The sequence below is a fragment of the Cupressus sempervirens genome, chromosome 5, assembly GCF_028749045.1.
Source record: "Cupressus sempervirens isolate cs-2001-9-10 chromosome 5, ASM2874904v1, whole genome shotgun sequence".
NCBI classification, from domain to species: domain Eukaryota; kingdom Viridiplantae; phylum Streptophyta; class Pinopsida; order Cupressales; family Cupressaceae; genus Cupressus; species Cupressus sempervirens.
In genome coordinates, this window is record NC_143122.1 from 980,742,531 (window position 1) to 980,764,991 (window position 22,461).

Consider the following 22,461-nt stretch of genomic DNA (forward strand, 5'->3'; position numbering starts at 1 on the left):
ATATGATTATTTTAATATAATTATGTTTTAAATTTATTTAATTTAATTTTCAATTAATACACATCAAAGTTCTCTAAAAGTGAGACATATTATAGTTTTTACATTATAGCAAATTTTTTTTGTAAAACTCTTTTATTTATATAGTTATTATTATTATAGTTGACAACTACACATTCAAGTTTACAAAAAAAAAAACATAATTATTTATTAAGATAATATTTGAATCATATTATATTACATTTATTAAAAATACATAATTAACAATTATTTATATTCAATAAGGTCAATACAATTACAATTGCATGCCACAAAGTGGCATTTGTTAAATATTTCAGTTATAATCAACTCCAAATTAGAATTTTTTTATGCTTTAGAAATATTTATGTTAAGTAAATTATAAATGCAACATCAAAAAATTTAATTGATTGAATGAGAAATGGATAAATATATTGGATGAATATGGAAATTTTTTTTTTTTTTAATAATGTCACTTTATATTTATTTTTAGTTTCTATTTTTGTTTTAAGGCTTGTATTTTCAACAAACTAATATAAAAAATTTAAATTTAATGGAATTTTTTATTTTTTATTGAATCATTGATTGGTAAGTTAAATTTTTTTTTTTATTATTATTATTCTATATATTTATTTTTCTAAATAAAAAATGGATGGAGTCATTGAATAATTTATTTATATCTAACTAGTTCGATAACTCCATAGGGAAAGAACTAGAAAGAAAACCCTACTTCCTCATTGTTGTACAAATAAGGAAAAGGAGAAGAAAGAAGAGAAGGGGCATTAACCCATTTGTCAACAAGGTGACACTTGGTAGAACTACACATGTCTAGATACCAAACCATGAGATTCATGATGCATAAGGTCAATAATGGCCTTCATCATGTTAATAACATTGTCTACAAAAGAAACAATAGACTAAAAAACAAACCCCTCAAGATTTGAGTTCATGCTCTAAACAACAACAATAATGCTCTAGTAACTTACTGATCAAATATTGAGTCATTTTTTATGATGTTACTTAACTCCAAATGACTATTCAAAATAGGTGATAATGAATCAACCAAACCTCCGTCACACCTCAAATCTGCTAGCTAGTCTGCCACCCAATTACCTTCACAAAGAATATGTGATATACACACTTCTGAGGAAAGATCTAATAATTTCCAAGATTACTCCATAATATACTTTATATGCCAATTATGAATATGTCTATCAATGCATGCCCTGATAATAACAAAAGAGTCACCTTTCATATAAATATATTGATATCCATCTCTCTTGGCTAGAACAAAGCCATGAAGTAAAGCAATTGCTTCAACAATGTTAGCAGTGCCTGGCAAAATAGAGGAGGCTTTGAAATCACAAGGGTTACCCAAATGATCACGAATAACCACTCCAATAATAGATAAATCCAAATTTTCCCTCACAACAACATCAAAATTAATTTTAACAAAATTTAGCTCTAAAGGGAACCAATTAGCCTTTGACCTATCAACATGTTTAACAATGTTCCTCTAGGGTATTAAACCAATGGGAATAGAGATTCCCTTCCAAGCCTTGACCACCTTAGCATCCCATGTTGAAAAGGATAAATTACATTGACATGAAGTAACTTAGTATCAACGACTTTTGAAATAGACTTCTCAATACTTGATAGCACCCCAATAATATGGTTAGACTCCTTCCTAAAAATTTACTTCAAATAGCCCCACCACTAAGGTAGGAATACATTTCCAAATGCAGCCGAATAAAGAATCAGAGTAGAGAAGAGGCAAGGATTGAAATAAGTCCCACAAATTGGATGGTAAGGGCATATGGCACTTCAATTAAGACAAAACAAAGATCTAATATTCATATGCAAACTTACATTTTAAAAGGAGATGGTCAATCGATTCCAATTCTTTATTACAATAACACACAAAAATGGATCATCTAAAGCAAGTCTACTAAGTCTATCAGTAGCGAGAATTCTATTTTTCAAGGCCAACAAAGCAAAACAATCATCTTTGGGTGAACAACATGGTTCCAAAATGATTTTTAAATCTGTAGTTTTGTGTTATTATACCTCCATTTCAAATCTAATTGTCACTCATCCTTGTTTAAAAACTTTGTAACATAATCTAAACTTTACATGAGATTTGAAATTTGTTTGGAAAAACTAGTAATCTTATTGTAATATTGTGATCTAAAGATTTAACCATGTTGGTTTTTGAGTCAATTTCATTGACCCAAATTTCATAACACATGAACCCATATCTCATGAGAATGAATGGAAAAATTAACACTCATTAGATCTAGGTGATGCTCATAGAGGGGACCCATCAAGCTTTCCCAAAGGTCACCCATCATAGTACTACTCTAGCTCGAGCATGCTTGACTATGAAGTTTCCTCCATGGTTAAACCCATTCTACTTGCTACCTAGATTACAAAACCTTCACCAATTGAAATATCACAATTTGAATTTGTTGAAGTTGATGAAAGATTGACCCCATAGCTCCCAAGAATCACCTGTATACAAACATATATTACAGAAAGATAGTAGCAAAAGCTATGGAGGATAGAATTCATAGATCCATAGATGAGACATTTTTGATGAGCAAAAAGAGAAATTGTTATTAATCAAAAGTGAATGAGTTTAATTACAAAGAGAGTTAATCCTTATAAAGGAGATCAAAACCATAAAATGTCTAACCTAGTTTTGCATGATAATAATTACTAAAACAAATTTTAATTATTATAATCCTAAAGTGAAATAGAGTTAATTAGAAAATATCTAATTACTCTAACACCCCACCTAAAGATAAACTTAGGGAGTAGCTAAAAAACTAGAAAGTACTATTGAAAGTATATTTGGATCTCAACAAAAAATCCTGATGAGGTACCCAAGCATAACCAAATCTCTAAAAATAGGATAAATAGAAGAAAACCACATGGGAAAAAAACTCTACTCTAAGAAGAAATAGAAAAAAATGCTAAAAGAACTAGTGAAGGACTAAAGAAATCTCCAAACTAGAGAATGCTTTAGAAGATAGGAGAACAAGATGATTAATGAAGAGCACCACTAAAGCTTGTAGAAGTTGCAGAGATTTGTCAAAATGTAACTGCTGATCTTAAGAACCTCTACTATAATAAAACCAAAGTAAGTAGAGAAGAATATAATATGCATGAGCGCTCTTAGGAAAAAACTACTCAAATTAGGAGGCACACAAAGGGAAATAAATAAACTTGGAGATACATATTACATAAAACACCAAAGCTTGAAAGGTTGATCTATCGAACATGGAAGGCTACAAGCAAAGTAGGAATGGAAAGAAGAGTGTCTATATGGTAAATGATTCATCTCACCAAAATGCATAGGTATCCACCCACTGCATCCAACTTGTTCATAGGAATAAATACTGGATACATATGTTTATATGGTGATCAATATCAAACACATCATGAGGCTAATGTCATGGATGTAATACTCATTGACAAAGGGAGATGAAAAACAAAGGAAAACATCAATCCCCCATGATACTTTAATTAGAGTAGTACATGTACAATATGACACAAGATATGGTGAATCCCTAGAATACAATAATATGTATGAGTGTCCTTAGATGAAACTTCTCAAATTAGAAGGAAAAACAAGACAAAAAAACTAAAATAAAAATATCGATGCAATATGACACTTTATCTTAGTGCATTTGCAAAAATGCATACAATAAATGTTTACAAAGACCAAAAGAGACATAAGGATGATACAATAGATGATACAACTTGTGATGAATCATTTGAATAAACTAAATCAATCCCTAGACTTGAAATAGCCAAGATATCCATCAAAATGCAAAAATACAAAAAAATGAATAGAATATTTTCAAAGCAAAATTTAGAAAAACAACTAACATCACTAGAAATTTATTTGAAAGACCTTTCCAAATATATAAAGATTTCCCATATCGAACATCAAATGCTCAAGATATGTTTGCCGAAGTGCAAAATAGAACTCTTAAATTTGATAGAAAAAGCCATAAAAGATGCATCAAAACTAAAAATTGCCCATATCAATATGATAAGCTCAAAACCAGCTTTCTGACAATATCTTGTTAGCAAAAAACAAAGTTTGCATGCTAGAGATATGAGTAAAAATGTGAAGGTAGGTCCAAATTGTGCCAAAAAAGAAAACATGGTCACTGATACAGGTATCGACATGTTGTTGATGTTAGAAAATGGTGTGCATAACTTTTATGGACATTTGACCATTGTGGCAAAAAAATGCTTGAAAAATATCTAGTCGCCATAAATACTTGCCGAAAAAAATCCAATCTTCTAGAGAAACAAGCTAATGCCAAAAATAAAGTCTAGTGGCTAAAATAGCATGTGCAAAATACACGTGTTGGAAAAAGGAAGAGATGCTAGAATAAAGGAGGCTTGTGGCTGGAAAAATAAATTTTTGTGGCCAAATTCCATATGTGCCAAATAAAACACATGTTAGTAGCATCATGTAAATGAAGAATCAGGTGGTCAAAAATACAAACTATTTTTAAAAAAAATGAAAAACTACATCTGATGGCCCAAACAGGGTGCTACAAAAAAGTCTGGCATTGTACAGAGGTATAAGCTTGGACAAGTTTGTAGCTAGTGGGACTTGAGAAAAGGTAGGCTCTGACGTCAAAGGTTGACCCCATTGAACCACACCTCCAAATGGGGCCAGGATAAAATTATATACGGGGCCCAAGGATTTGACGTGATGCCAGATGGGACCTCTATAATGTTAGAAAAATGAGTCAAATAATTTGAGAAAAGTGCTCCTAGAAAACACTCAAAACTGAAATGTGTGGACCAAAACAAAGAGGGCCTACCTGTCCTACCCACTCTTGCACAGAGTCTAGAAAAAAAATGCTTCCAAAAGTGCTCCACCCAAAAACACATCAATAATGACCACTAAGAGGGTTGATAAAGATGCCAATGGCTATGTAACCACAAAAAAACATTTTTATTTCTATCACTTTTCTCAACTTCCTAAAAAAACCTAAGTGTCCCCCCTTTGTATGATGGATGTTTTTTCATGCCTTTATAGCCACTATTGTTAAAGATGGTGTGCATCATGAGAAAATGCATCAGTAGAAGAAGAGCTGACATGGGGGTATTGGAGATTCCAAAAAAGTTATCTGGGGCCCATAATCAGAGTTTGTCCCATCAAAAAATGATGTAGGAGCATCCTAGTTTGACGTGTTATCCTACTCATTTGTGTTCATTTTTCCAGTTGTTTCCAAGTTGTAGCAATTGTTGAGTGTGAGTAATCTTTTAGTATCAGCCGAGTTGTAGTTACCCCAAGTCATGTTAACATTTAGGTTAGCATGTTAACCCATTTCACTCTGCAATGTGTGCCAAGTTCTATAGGGTGTGCTGAGCTATCCAGTGTGTGCTAAGTTATCCAATATTGGCCAAGTGTTCCTTCATGTGCCGAGTGAGCCTACTATTTATTGATGCTTAGTTTCTTCTTTTTTCTAAGTTCTCTGTGTTTTGGGAGCCAACTTGCATGTTTAATTTTGATTATGAATTTATTGATACGATCTTATCTTGGAATATGTGTAGACTATTTTTAGGTCAACCTCTTTGTTATGTAATGTTCTAGAATCTTCTATAAGTCATTTTGACAAGTATAAATAGGGTGTTTAAGCTATGGTTAGAGGAAGAGAAACTATGGAGAAATCAGAGAGAAGTTCTGGAAGTATGAATTTGAAGCTGGATCATGGATCTTGAACTTATTTTGTATCTAGCCTTAACCGAGAAGGCCTTACAGCTAGGCATGTATGTTGATTACTTGAAGAATCAATAAAAGTGTTTCATTCTCTCTCTTTGGTATTGTTCTCTTTGCATGCTTTCTTCCATTATGTTAACTCTACAAGGTGGTTTGGATTGTTGGGTGTGCCTTTGGCCCTAGTTCTTCTTCCCTCCTTGTGTTAGGTGGTATCAAAGCTTGAGTTTCATCCTTGTGAAGATTAGATAATGTAGAAACCTAAGTGGATTTGGTTGTAGGGTTTTAGATCTACAAATTTGACCTATAACTTGCAGAGAGTTATGATCTTGTAGGAACCTAATTTGTAAATATGGCTCGAGCAGAGGAAATGTAGATAATGCAATATTGGATACATTGAGACAAATTGTAGCTAGATTAGATGCTATGGAGATAACCCATAGGAGAGGAGTGCATCTTGATGATGTGAGTGATGATGAAGTAGTAGCACCAAACCCTAATCTAGAACTTGAAGAAGATCAAAATGAGGAAAGATTATTGAGAGTATTGTTTAGAGCACATTCAAAGACTACTATAGAGATTATTCCTTATGATGGAAAGTTGGACACCAATGTTGTGTTGGATTGGATCTCCAATATGGAGAAGTTCTTTGAGTATGAAAAGACTCCTAATAATAGGAAGGTGAAACTTGCAGTTACTAGGTTGAAATGTCATGCTTCACTGTAGTGGAAGAAATTGCAAACTAATAAACAAAGGAGAGGAAAGGATAAGATCAAGACTTGGCCGAAGATGGTGAACAAGGTAAAGGAAAAATTCCTTCCTAGTAATTACCATGTTAGATTGTTGAGAAAGATGCAAAATTTGAGACAAAGAGACATGACTATGAAGGAGTATATTGAGGAATTCTATAGATTGGACATCAGATTTGGACATGTGGATGATGATGTTGAAAAAATTGTAAGATATCTAAATGGATTGAGATCTAGAATTCAAGATGAAATAAGTTTTGTGAAATTGGAAAGTGTGGAAGAAGCATACCAATAGCCTTGAAAGCTGAGGAGATCTTGACAAAGAAGCATGGACAAAGAAAAAGAGGTAGAGGAGGTAGATTCTAGAGATGTAGAGGTAGATCTTATGTGTTGGAAATATTGGATGGGCTAAGTTACTAAGAGGGGAGGGGTGAATTAGGAACCAATAAAACTTATTCTTATTTCACCAATTAATTATTCATATATATTCTAATCTAATTGCATGTATGAAAAATTGAAAGCATTAAAACATTCATAACACTTTGACACAAGATATGAGGACCTAGAAACCTTCCAAATAGAAAGTAAAACTAGGGTGGGGATGATACTCACAAGATTTAGTACTATAGTATAAAGTTGGTTAGTTAAGGCTTACAATTGATCACTTTTGATGATTTTCCCTATTAGGAGAAAAAAGGACTGCTAGGTCCACCTTGTTAAAGGATTTACAAAATATACAATGAAGTATGCACTCAGCAAAGATATTTGCAAAAGACTGTTAATTCTACCTTGTGAAAGGATTTAATTGTTCCACTTGTTAGGATGAACTAGTGGCTGATCTCTGATCTGCAACTCTAATTTTTTGGTTGAGATTCCTTTGAAGTGTAACTATCACCTTGTTGTGATAGATAAATCTTTTCTACTCCTTACACTGCTTGTAGCCTTCTCAATTCACACTTTTTCTCTTATTATATCTCATACATATTTTTATTCTTTTGGATGTGATACAATACATTTCATATATACCAATCCAAATTAAAATTCATCAAAGTCAGCTGCAATACAAGTATCACCAAAATACACAAAGTCGGCTCAATTATTGGCACTCGGGTTCTGAAGACAAACTTGGTGAGGTTTTGATACTCGAAAACCATTGTCAACACTTGGTATCGTCATGCACTTGGTAGACATAGAATCTTAGTTCATACTAATCACTTTCATGTAGTTTGAACTCAGTCAACACTAGTGACTCAATGAATATTGTGAAATTTAGCATATAAACTAAATCGCTTGGTTGACACTACATGGCTCAATCAACACTAACACTATGAGCTCAGTATAAAATGAATCACTTGGTTGACACTTCTTGGCTTAGTCAACACTCAATTCACATCATTGATACTATGAACTTAGTAAACACTAGAGACCATGGCTGACACTATACAATGTAGTTAATACTATGAAGCTCAATTTGCATTGTTACTTATCAACTCGATAGATACTACTCGGTGTGAACTAAATATTGATTTTGGAACTTGGTAGCACCTATAGAACTCGATAGAACCTAGATTACTTTGTTAACATTGTAAACTACAAGATAAGCTTGGTAGCTACTAACCATTTGACTAAGTTTGAGTCACTAATAAACAAACTTGAATATATGTCAAAAATATCCCCTTTTGGCATTAGTGACAAAAACACTTATCAATAAAAAAATGAATCAAAATTTCAAGTCCAAAACATTCTTTTGTCTCCATCCCGTGTCTTCAACTTGGTAACATACTCTGTTTTTGAGATTTTTCAAAATTGCTTTTGTAAGAGATGTTTTTTTGATTAACTGACATACATGTATTTGTATAATATTATGTTGCTCCCCCATTAATATGTTGTTATAAATATAAGAGAAGTAACTGAGAGGGGAGGGGTGAATTAGGTACAATTAAAATAAATCTCAAATCCCTTAGATGTCAGTACAAAACAAAGTCTAAAAATTGAATACTGGTGATGTTCAGTAAACACACATAAAATGCTATAACTTGATAGTCATTGACTATGCAAATCTTTAAGTGTTATCTATGATTATCCTTACTTTAACTTAGTTTAAAACACATAAAAGAAAATAGCATGAACACATTTGACATCAAGATTTAACATGGAAACCCAATTTGGAAAAAACCACCAATTGTAACTAGTTACTATTTTCACTCTTCTAAAGTGAGCCTTGCTAGAGCCAACCTTGTTAAAGGTTACAAAACACATTGTTAGGTGTGACCCTGGAAAAGGATTTAATCACCCTATTAGGAGTGGCCTTGTTAGAGGTCTTAATACAATTCAATAGAACTGCCACCTTGTTAGAGGATTTACAAATAGTTGTTAAGCGAACTTTGTCAAGAGATTTAGATCATTGCCACAATGGTTATAGAGTAACAATGAGATGACCTGATTTGGATGCAACTGAATTATTGATTATAGGTCTCTATTCTAGATTGTACTTGATCCTTCCTGATCCAATATGGCTTTTGTGCTTTACAAGGATATTCTGATTATCCTTCAAATTCTCTTCCTCTCTTCATCATTAAACATTCATCACAACTTTACAGTTGCACTTGTACACTTCCACTCTTTTGAATTTGCAACTTGACCTTATAATTATATTTTTCATATTGTCAACTAAGCTCATATACAATTTACAATAACTAATATTCATCACAAAATTCTGCTAAAACCAATAGATAAATCAACTAAGCTCAATATGTCAAAATAAGAAAATTCTTCATTAGCTAACCCAGATTGGTAGACACTAACTTAGAAATGATTTGCTATGTTAACCAATAGAAGCTTAGTTAACATTGCAAACTTGTAAAGATCCTTTGTCAATTGAGTGATCTTGGTTAACACTAGTTCCATTGAACTTTTCTTCATTTACCAAGTGAGCTCAATTAACACTCATCTTTTGTAGACTTACCTTCGACACCCAAGTGAACTTGGTAGACACTGTCATCTTAGCTTGGAAAACTCAAGAATGCTCGGTAGACACATAAAACTTTCTTTAATAACCGAGTGATCTCAACATACCTTGACTAATAATGATATGACATTTGTGTAACATCAAGGACAATACACAATTAGTCAATTGTATCCAACAATCTCCCTCTTTGGCATTGATGGCAACACAACATGTCATAACACAATGAAATTTTGGATTTATTATTGAGAACTCCCTCTATCAGTATGAGCTCTTTCTTGCACTGGATTCTCCCTCTATTTGCAACAACTTCTACAAAGTTCATTCACAAAACTTTCTCCCTCTTACAAAAAACTTCTTCTCTTTGAAATGATAAAAATTTCTTAGAGATATGATAGTAAACTTGTCCCTCTTTGACAAAAAATTCCAAATACAACAATTTTTCTCATATCAATGTACCTTAAGTACTGATTCATTTTCAATATGCCCTTGTCCATTCTACACCAACTGATTGATCTTCAACTTTCTCAGGTTGATTAATCACTAAACTTTATTTAGTGAGCTTCAGATAGGGAAATGACACCTAGGTTACCTCTTAGATATAAAAATGCATCCTTAGGTAATGGCTTGGTGAATATGTCTACAATCTATTCTTTTGTATTTACATATTCCAATCCGACTTCTTTATTTTGCACTAACTCTCTTAAGAAGTAATATGCTTTATTTTAGTATGCATCATTGGATTCTTTGATATATTGATTGTACTGATGTTATCACACTATATTACTATTGGACCATTGATCTCTATCTTCATTCATTCCATTAATTGTTTGAGAGATGTAATTTTGTTTCTTGCTTGTCCAAGACATTGGTCTTTTATTGAGACAGAATGCTCCACTACTAGTGCTTTTTCTATCATCAAGACCTCTTGCCCAATCAGTATTAGTAAACACCTTCAAGACCAAATTGCCTCCAAGTTTATACCATAAGACAATATTCAGTACCTTTTAGATATCTCATGATTTTCTTGATTGCCATCATGTGATTTTCTCTAGGATTTGTTGAGAATCTTGCCACCATACCAACTGCTCAAGCAATATCTGTATACGTGAAATGTTGGCCTCAAATCCTCACACGCACTTCAACATGGTCATTATAGGAAAAACCATCTCATAATGAACATTGAATTATTTATTTGAAATAGTTTGACAAATCAACCTATTGCCTTCTAACTAGAAGGATTATGCCTTTTCTCTCAGAATGAAAAGCAAACAATAGACCTCTAAAACGAAGGATTTTAAGCTATATGAGATATGCAAGATTAATCTAGATGAGAATGCATTGTTAAGCTAAGAAATAAAGAAGCATATTATGCTAAATGAATGCATTTTGAGCTAATATGAGATTGCAATGTAAGAATTTAAGCTAAGAATGCAAGAGTAAATTTAGTAGATATTTCAGCATAAGTTTGATGCAAATTCCAATTTTCTACCTCTGTAATGAGGAATGGAGAGCTTCTTTTATAGAATCCAAGAGGTGGTCGATGGTGGAGATGTTAATTTAAAGAATAATTTTGATAGCTGAGTGTCAATACACTTAACCATTTTTCACTATACATGCTGAGCAAAGAGTAGGTGCCGAGTGATAACAAGTGCTGAGCAACATAAGGTGCCGAGTGATAACAAATGTTGAGCAACATAAGGTGCCGAGTGCTAACAAGTGCTGAGTAGCATAAAGTGCTGAGTGATATAGTTTTTCTTAGGTGCCGAGCTATCCAGGAAACAACATGTGCTGAGTATCAATAATGCTTCAGGAGTCAAGTAACTCAGGATATCAGCATAAGAGTTTGTAATTGCACAAACCATGATGTAAACCATTTGTGTAGCCGACACAAGGTAAATCTCAAAAGATATTGAGATAAGAACGAATCTTTTACATTCCCTATGCAATCTGCATGCAACCAATTGGAAAATTGGAAAGGCATACAACCAATCAGAAAAAGGGAAGTATTGAGTAGGAAAATTGAGATTCAATATAGATCATAGATCCATATCTAACCCAAAGTCTTCGAAGTCTTTTTAAGGAAGATGAAAGTTTCACTGAAGATATAGATGATAGAAGCAGAGAAGAGTTAAAAAATAAATAATGAAATTTAGTGAAAGGAGACATAGAAAATAAGAGCAGCAATTCAATAATCAGTTGATCAGAACAAAGCAAAGAAGAAAAACAGAAATCAGATCTCAAAGGATCGAAATCAGAGAAAGAGCCAGAACAAGTACCTGCATTCAGCAAACAAGGATTGCAAAACTATCAGGTTTATAATACCTAATACTCTCTTACCATTGTATTAGAAAGGAAATCCTATGTAGATAGGTTGGCATAACAACTATCTATAGATCCTTATCAAAAGGTCAATAAATTTTTTAACAGGGTGACACTTCATGTTAAGTGTTTGAAATCCTTTAACCAGGTCACTATTGACATAGTGTAAAGTCTTTAACAGGATAGGCCTCTAACGGGGCAAACCATCAAAAGTGGTTGAACAATATTGCTGCAGTAATTTTTGTGGGTTTCATCCCCACCCCAGTTTTACCTTCTTATTCCTGGAGGGTTTCTGGGTTACCAAATTCCAGTGTTATGTGTTGTTGATGCATGTTTTAGTTTCATATTCTCTTGATGTATTTACATGCATGTAGTTTACTTTTAGTTAAAATAATTTATTGGTTAAAGTACAATACTTCTGATTCACCCCCCCCCCCCCTCTCATAAGTATTCTTTCCATATTTGAATATTCCAATAGGAGATTAATTAGAATGGACGATCAAGATTGAAGAGGAGAGCCAGTCATAAAGGAAACTTCCTTATGAAAAAGGAGTTAAATGGTTGCTTTTGAGTAATAAAAGGAGTTAACTGCCTACCTTTTGAGTGATAAAAGGAGTTAACTGATTCCTTTTGAGTGATAAAAGGAGTTAAGTGATTCCTTTTTGAATGATAAAAGGAGTTAACTGATTCCTTTTTGAGTGATAAAAGGAGTTAATCCCTTTTCGAGAATATTTAATTTAATAAAATAGAATATGACGTCATAAATGAATAACTTTAATTAATTGAATAATTAAATTCTATAATTAAAAAGAGGAGATACCTTATTAAATTAAATCTATTTAATTCCTTTGTATATTAGATAAATAGGTAATTTTAATTTAATTAAAGTAGAACACTTATAATTAAATTAAATTAATAGGTTTATATAGCTAATTTGAGTCGATACTTAAGAATTAAATAAACAACATGATTAATGCCAATTAGGGTTTTCTGCATTTGACACCTAGGTCAATTAGTGATTATCAGAATTAGAATTACATAGTATAATAAGACTTAGGAATCGTTGAATAAACCAATTTTGGTTAATATAGTAATGTGCCAATTGTGGAGCATTACATTTGCCCCTCTTTGAATGAATGTGCGAGTAGCATGTTCAGTTCAAAGAAATCAGAAGTATGATGCATAGATCAAGAAATGAGATTGGTCTAGAATTGATTATACAAAGACCAATTGATAAGATTTTTAAGATTATCTTTAGAAGAAAGCTTAACTTTAGGGGATCTGGATAGAACACCTAGATACCGAGATCAATAAGCTTTTAAAGGTTATCTCCAGAATGAAGCTTAACTTTAAGGGATCAAGATAGAACACCTACATACCAAGATATATAAGCTTTTAAAGGTTATCTCAAGAATGATGCTTAACCTTAAGGTATCTAGATAAAACACCTAGATATCAAAGTTGATAGCACAAAGATTGTTAGATTTCATTGAATTGTTCCCAGAATGAGACTCAATTCTTAGGAGTCAGGGTTAGACTGTCCCAATACCGTTCCATTAAAAGATGACAAGATTAAAGACTATTCATAGAATTATCCCTAGAATGAGGCTTAATCCTTAGCAAAAGTTAGATTATCTCTAGATCAAAGCTTAATCCTTAGTCAAAATTTGGAATTATCTCTAGAACAAAGCTTAATCCCCTAGAGTCTAGATAGAACACCTGAATACTGGTCCACAAAATATAGTAAGATTCAATCATGAGTCATAGACTCATCACTAGAATGAGGCTTGAATTTCAACATTCAGGGTTTAGATAGTCTTGATAACTGTTAATCAAAATTTGACAAAAAATGTTATAAGGTGTGATCAGTTGATCAAAAGATGACATAGATGCTAGATAGAAGAGAGCGAGATGCCCTGAGTATCAAGATGCCCCAAAGGACATGAGATTTAGATTTGAGCTGAAATGCAAATTCAATGATGTAATCATCCTACCCCCTTGGGAGCGAAATGGAAAGATGACACATTAGAAATGTGATGTGACATAGTATGTTAAGACATACTGAAGAAATCCAATGTTCAAAATAATATAGAAATGATCAAAATGATCAAAACAAATTTTGAAGTCAATATTGAAGTGATTTTGAGGTCTAAAAGACCAATTTTGACCAAAGTTTGACTAGAGTTGACTTTTTCTAAAATTTTATTAGAAAATTTGAAGAAAATGTGATTTGAAAAGATTCCAAGATTTAGAAAGTATCAAAAAAATAGACTGCACAAGCGTTCGATCGCATTGGTCCCAAAATTTTAAAATACAATTTTGAGTTGTTTAAGTGTGTCAAATTTTGGATTTGATCCTGAAAATGGATTTAGTGCAATCAAATTAGCCAGGGGGTAATTTTCATGCAAATTGAAGCACTTTACAAAATTAAGACAAAAACCTATATAAGGGCCCACAAGGTCATTTTCAAATCATTTACATTTTTGTCTTTAGTGAAGAAGAGAGCTTTGAGGCAAAATGGCGATCCTTGTATCTTCTCATCGATTTGAGCACTCCTGATGACACAGCCGGCTGATGGACTATGGGCATCTAATGAGTGGTCGATAACCTTGCCTTGCATTAACTTTTTCATACTTTATGATGCATTTTAACATGTTTTTAGGGCTTTTAAAGTTTTTCCATGTTAGTTCTTGCACTAGGATGTCTCTCCTCATGCAAAGCTGGTCACTTCTCACATGAAGAAGTACCAAGTGTATACTTCTTCACCCAACTTGGTTCGTGTTATTGCATGGGAGATGCCCATGGGTCATGCAAGAAGCCCTAGCTTTTAGGCATTTTTTGCTTAACATTTGATCATTCCTCATGTAGATAGTTGCTTCCTCATGTAGATAGTTGCTTCCTCATGCAAAGATGCATAATCTCACACGAGGACATGTTTTTTCGCATGAAATATTGGTGTTCTTTGCAAGTTTCTAAAGTTGAAATTTTGATTTTTTGTTGCAATTTTTATGCTTATTTTCATCGTATTCATTTGTCGAGTGAATATTGATCACTTGCATATTTTTTATTTGTTGATGTGTGTAGGTTACCTTTAATGATATTAGATTTTGATCCCATTACCTACCATATGGAGCTTTGTTGCGATAGCTCGATGACATAGATATGGCACATATTGATAGATTGGGGTTATCATATCTATGTCAAATTCCACCAGTGTTGGTGAATCATGATTTGTTGACTGCACTAGTGGAGTATTTCCATTCGAAGACCAACACCTTTCATCTTCTACAGGGGGAGATGACTACTACCTTGGAGGACATTTACTAGATATTGAGGATCTATTTCCATGGGCCAAGAGTGGTCTACAACATAGTTTCGCGAGTGGGTATAGAGCCACTGTAGGCCATTTTTTAGCAGGACTTGATTATAAGCAAAGTGATCACATGGGATGAGCTCGTGCATACATATGGTCCCACTCATAGATTAGTGTCACTTTTGGGGATTTTCATTAGCTATTTCTTGATGCCTAATAGAGGCCATCAAGATGTTCTAGAGGATGTTTGAGTCCCTGAATAGATATGGGTGGGGATAGTGTGTGTTTGCACACATGTATCATGAGATGCAAGAGATAGTGTATCATGAGTGGAAGAGCATGGCTGCTAGAGTCTATGTTCTCCAGACCTAGACATCGAAGCATCTACCCATTATGAGGCCCATTTTTGAGGATGAAAGGCAACTGATGGAGCCCTATATTTGTAGATATAGAGGCCAGCTTACCCATGCAACTTTGAGGAAGACTGAGTAGTGGAGGGTACATCTTAATGACTTGGTATTTGTTGTATGGTGGCCTTGGAGAGAGATTGAGGACTGGGATGATGCACCCTAGGAGTTGAGTTATATGTTTGTATCATGATCATTAATAGGTCATTCTGTATGAATAGTGGAGATATTTCCTCTTACTCATGTGTGGCATCAATATGGTCATTCTCAGGGCATCTCCTAGGAATACTGCTCATATGCATGAATGGCAAGAGATTTGGGCTGTCAGTGGTCATAGAGATTGGATCTAGGGAGATCCATGATAGATGTCATCAATTGTTTTTCGACAAAGTGGGACTACTTGCCAGTAGTGGCAGATGGAGGGATGATGTCAGCTTACCAAGCATATTTTATGACACATCCCTTCTCATGCTTTATAGATCTAATGGGATGGCAACTCCTAGACCACAATACCTACCACAACAGCCACCATAGGGACCATAGTAGGTGAGGCACTAGGTTTCAAAAGTGCAGATCCCACCTTGATAGATGGGGTAGATCTAGGTGTCGATGGTAGTGGGATAGGGCAGAGTTGATGATAGAGACCTCACATAGAGGAGCAACAACCAACCGAGCAGTAGGCTAAGCAGTTAGATGAGGAGATGCAGGACTAGCCTACTATAGGGACTCAAGAGGCCTTGAGGAGGGCCAGAGAGTGGATACAATAGGCCTTGCGATAGTTAGGAGAGCTACAAATCCATTTAGCTATGAGGAATACATAGATAGCTAAGTAGGATTGTGAGATCTATAGGCTGCGAGACCAGCTAGAGATAGCAAAGAGGAGATTAGAGCAGTAACAGGATGAGAGCTAGTTGTAGTCTATTTGAGCAACACATTATTTTGCAGCATATGTGGTAGTAGTGCCAGATGAGGTCGAGCAAGTGCCTTGATTTTCCTAGTATGCTTGAGAGTCAGGAGGTGCACAATTTGCAGCTAGACTAGATATGCCTCCTCTGCCACCTCCTCATCCTCCTCCTCCAGGAGGTGAGGGAGTAGGAGAGAGTTAGTTTTATTTTCTTTGATTTTGATTTGGCTCTATATCTATAGTTTTTTTTACATGAGATGTTTATGCTTATGATTATGAATGCAATTATGATGTGATGTATGAATACCAAGTTGATTTAATATATGAATGTAGTGTAGATGAGATGGATTATGAAATTATGTATTAAATGAAAAATGTGAATGTACTAATATCTCATGTAGTGTTCTATTTTTTTTGTAAGTGACAGGTATGCCATGAAGATCAACAAGACAAAACCAAAAGACTGAACGCTTGTGCAGCCGTGAAGAAACATGATACTTTTAAAGAAGCTAACAATTCCCCATCATGGAGGATGCACGTAAATTAATGATTGAACTTATGCAGGCAGAACATGCAATGCAACCCTATCCTAGATGCAACCTTTAACTAGATGCAACCCTAGGTCTGGTTGCCAAGCTTTGAAAATTTTCATCACTAAGCATATAGCATAACCCCATACCTCATACAATTTCCACTAACATTGCAATCATGGAAATATGAATAGGACATATGTTCTAGTTTTGTCAAGATTAAATGTAAGCATTCAAGGCACAAGAAGCTAGAATGACCACAACATTTGTCCCTTTTAATATAGGAAGCAAACATAAGCATCAAAGCATAAATACTAGGATGACTAGAATGTTTCTTGCATGCAGACACACTAGACAAATGAGAGATCCTTCTTATACTAAGTAATCAATAAGTATTCTGTCTACAAAAAACCTTACATTCATAACCTAAGACATAAGTGTGCTAAGTATACTCATAGTGACTTGTATGTTCACTTAGTAGGACAAGTATTACTATTTACTATATCATAGAGAATTCACTCAAACAAGCAGGGAGAAGAACCAACCTCACTGATTTATCCATATAAAAGGAGTCGAGCTACACACAACCATCCAATATGAGATGGAGGCTCTTATAGTGGACACCCCTCTTTATATGGCTGTTTTAGATCATTGGAACTAAACCAAAAATAGAAAATAAAGAAAATATCATGCCTCTAATCCTCGCTTCTCTAGTTGAAAGTGACATCATCGAGTTGCTCAAAGAGACACAATAAAGAAAAAGTGAAACAAACAAAGAAAAACTCAACATATCCCAAACAAATTCATCATTTTTGTGTTCAGTATTTTTTGTATTATAGGATTGATGTCATGTGTCAATGTTTAGAACATGTTTTGAAAGAAATCTTTGAACTAGGGTGACAATAATAGACACATACAATTAGAACAACTGGTGACCGAGGTCAAAGAGGAATCTCCAGTAAGAAGAACCTTGGTAGGAATTGAGTGATAGTAGACAGACGGAATTAGAACAACTAGTGACTGACATTAGAGAGATCTTCCATGAGAGGAATCTCAACAAGTGACACTAGTGATAATAGGAAGACACAATTAGAACAACTGGTGACTGATGCTTAACAGATTATCTATGAAAGGAATCTCAAAAAAGTGACACTAACGACAGTAGGTAGACTCAGTTAGAACAACTAGTGATTGACACAAGAGAGATCTTCCATGAGAGGAATCTCAAAAAGTAACACTAGTGATAGTAGGTAGACATAGTTAGAACAATTGGAGACTATTGTGAGAGATTCTTATGACATTGTAGGGTGTTTCTCCCAAGTTATGACAAGATTCAATCCATGGATACATGAGTGAAAGCAAAAAATGAAATCAAGAAATCAACTGTACATAAGCTTGAAGATGCATTATAAGATATAACATTGGGAACAAGAGGTGCCTGTTTACCAGGTTTTCACCTTCTTGGCAGAAATTCTATTTTTTCTATCATGATGTTTGTTTCCAAGTTTCCATTAATGGCACTTTTTTGTTTGTCAATTTTTTTTTGTATTTTTCTCTTTTTGATTTTTTTATATTTTTGAATATTCCATTTTTTTGGTATTACCAAGGCACCTTTTGCTAGGTTTTCACCAAGGTAACAATTTTTTTAGGACTTTTTTGCAATTTTTAAAAATTTTTCAGGATATTTAAGTATTTACAGAGAGCTTCTAAGATTAAATTAGCTGTAGAACCACTTTAGGTCGAGAGTGTTGATGGGCTCCTTGAGCACCTCTCCCTCGGCTGTAGAAAGTTGGTAAGCACCAGATCCAAACACTATAGTGACTATGTATAGACCAAGCAAGTTAGGTTTTAAATTCCCCTTTTGTACTCATTGTTGCTGATTCTTAGGGTTTCCTCTTAGAACAAAATCACCCAGTTGGCTTAACTTTCTTATTGTAACTTCTAGACATACGCTATTGATAAGCTTGGAGATGATCACATGCCACTTACCAAAATTCATCTAACAATTCTAGCTCTTGAAATTGAGATATTTTATAGTTGTCATTAGTAATGAGGCCCTTCATGGAGATTCTCAAAGTAGGAATCTCAACCTTAATGGGAAGCACAACATCCGCTCCATATACTAAAGCAAAGGGTGTTGTTCTCGTTGGAGTTCTAATACTTGTTCTAGAAGCCCATAAAGCCAGATTAATCTGAAGGTGCCAATTCCTTCTAGATTTACTAATTGTGCAATGCAAAATCTCAAGGATCACCTTATTGGATGCTTCTACTTGACCATTATGCTAGGGGTAATAAATAGAAGACCAATGTTGTGTGATTCTAAACTTTTTACACAACTACTTAAGATCATTATTTTAAAACTATCCTCCATTGTCAATAATAATAGAGTAAGGTACACCATACTTGCATATGATGAAATTCACGATGAAAAAAGCTATAGTTTTTCCATTTTCTATGGAAAGAGGGACCGCCTCTACCCACTTAGTGAAGTAGTTTGTAGTAGTAATGATAAACTTATGTCCATTTGAAGAGGATGGGTGAATTTGACCCACGATATCAAAGGCCCATTGTTGAAATGGCCATAGTGTAACAAATAGAATTAGATCTCTAGCTAGAGCATGAATTAGATTCCAATGGAGCTAACATTGCTTGAAGGACTTAGCATATTTGATTGCCTCTTGCTCCATATTTGGCCAATAATAACTAGCTATAATAATTTTAAGAGCTAGTGTCAAGCCATTTGAGTGAGATCTGCAAATGCCCTCATGTTCATCTATTACTATGCATTTGGACTCATCAGGTTCTAGATACCTAAGGAGTGTTCCATCAAGACCTCTCCTAAACAAGTCAAAAACAATAATAACATACTATGAAGCATTATAGAGAAGGTGACATTTTTCATTGGTCATGCAAGTATGAGTATATGTGGTAGTAGCAGGATGAATTGTGTCCTACAATAGAATAGATCATCTTAGATTCGAGAGAGTCATAGGTAAGGTAGAGTAACATTTCCACTAGGAACTCATGTCAAAGATCATTTTCTAGCATCTATAACAAGGAAGCTAGAGTGGCCATGGTATCAGCCACTTTGTTGTCTGCCCAAGGAATCTATTGGAAAGTGATATAAGAAAATTATTTCTTTAGGTTATCCACCATGTGTTCATAAGGGGTCAATTTCTCATCCTTTGTTTGATATACATCATTGACCTGGTTGATTATGAGCTAGAAGTCCCCAAAGATGTTCAACTAATTGACTCTCCATTCCATTGCAATCTTCATGCCATTAATGAGAGCTTCATATTTTACAATATGGTTTGTACAAGGAAACAAAATCTTGTATGCTTTAGGAAGTGAATATCTCTATGGTGTTATGAATAGTAACCCACCACCAAATCCCTATTGTGTGAAGGAACCATCAAAGAACATCACCCAAGTTTGATGTGTGAGTGTTAGAATTGATTCATCAGGAAAATCAATGTTCATTGGGAGAAGACTCTACATCAATGCTTCTAGTAGCTGATCAACAATTGCTTGTTCCTTGATGGTCTTTCATTCAACATACTAAATGCCAAACTCGCTTAGTATCATGACCCATTTAGCCAATATTTTAGTTAGAGATGCTTTGCTAAGTAAGTACTTCAAAGGATCAATTTTAGCAACTAGTCATGTAGTATGGGCAAGCATGTAGTATCTCAACTTTTGGGAAGAAAATAAAATTGCCAAGTAGGCCTTCTCAATGATAGTATAATTCATTTCATAAGAAATTAGCATGCAATTCAGATAGTAGCTAGCTCTTTCCTTGTTATCATTGTCTTCTTGTGCTAGTAAGATACCCAAAGATGATTCTGTTACTGAAATGTACAAGATGAGAGGCTTCTTGTGAATAGGAGGCATCAAGATTAGTGGATTAGCAAGGTATTGTTTTATCTATATTAAGCTCTACTCACAATCTTGATTCTAGTTGTATTTCACACCTTTATGTTGTGCCTTGGTAAAAGGTTGTGACCTATCTACTAACTTCGAGATGAATCTACAAATGGATTGAAGTATTCCTTGTAAGCCCCTCATTTCACTAATATTATGAGGTGGAGGCATATCCATGATTGCTTGCACTTTTTCTAGATCAATCCCGATTCCTTTTGCAGACACAATGTAGCCTAATAATTTCCCTAATGTTACATTAAATGTGCATCTCTTGGGATTAAGTCTCATATGAATTTTTCCACGTGATCTAGGATAGGTCCCAAATATTGAAGGTGAGCATTATATTTTATGCTCTTAACCAAGGTATCATCCATGTAATCCTCCATGGTCTTATGCATCATGTCATGAAAAATTATAGTGACTACTCTCTAATATGTAGCACCAACATTTTTCAAGCCAAATGGCATCATGTTCCAATAGAAATTTCCCCATGCACAAGTGAAAGTTGTCTTCTCCTGATCTTTTGGTACAATTTTGATCTGATTATAATTGAAAAAACCATCCATGAGTGAGTACATCTCGTATCCTGCCATCATATACACTATCATATCAATGTTAGGGAGTAGAAAATCATCCTTTGGACATGCTAAGTTCAGATCTCAAAAATCTATACAAACTCTGATAGATTTGTTGTGCTTGGAGATTGGAACAATGTTTGATATCCATTCAGTGTAATCAATAGTGCGAATGGAACTAGGTTTTAGAAGCTTCTCTAGTTCAGCTTTGACAAGAAATGCAACATGAGGATGCATTTTCCTAAGTTTCTGTTTGATTGGTTTAATTCCTAGTGAAATAGACAAGCTATGCATAATAAGATCATGATCTAATCCTAGCATGTTTGAGTATGTCCACACAAATTTTATCTTTTTCTCTTGGAAGAAAGCAATGAATTTCTCTTTTTCTTCTGGAGATAGTGACTATGCAAGATGTATCATGTGAGGATGTTCTTCTATTCCCAAGTTGACCAGTTGCATTGGCTCTATCAACACTGATGATATTTATTGGAAATGACTAGGAAGTGCATCAAATACCCCATTTGTAGGTGCCTCAGAGAAGTTTTCACCCTTGCACACATCTTTTATTTTTACTTTTTTAGGTTCTGGCATTGCTACAATGTGGTTTTCACCATCAAAATTTTTATTTTTTCTTTTTGATTGTATGATTGAGATATTTGATGTCATCTTCAGTCATGTTGACACTTCTTTTGCTGCTGGAAGACGTTACTAGTTCAACAACATTTAAGTAGCAGACAAGATCATAGTCATTCTAGAATGTAGGGACTTTTCTTGATGCATTAGGATTCCAATCTATGAGCTTGGGATAGGTGAGTGAAAGAGAAGTGACAAGTTCAATAGCATTCACAATATAATATTCAAATGCTTGGACAAGAAATTTGAGACCTAGAGTGACTTTGTCTGCAAGTGTGTTCAAACGTCTTTGAGTTCTAACATCATTAATCAAAGATTCGATGACACCAGTTGCATAAGGCTCTTCTAGCCTAACCATAGATGCTTCACCTACTT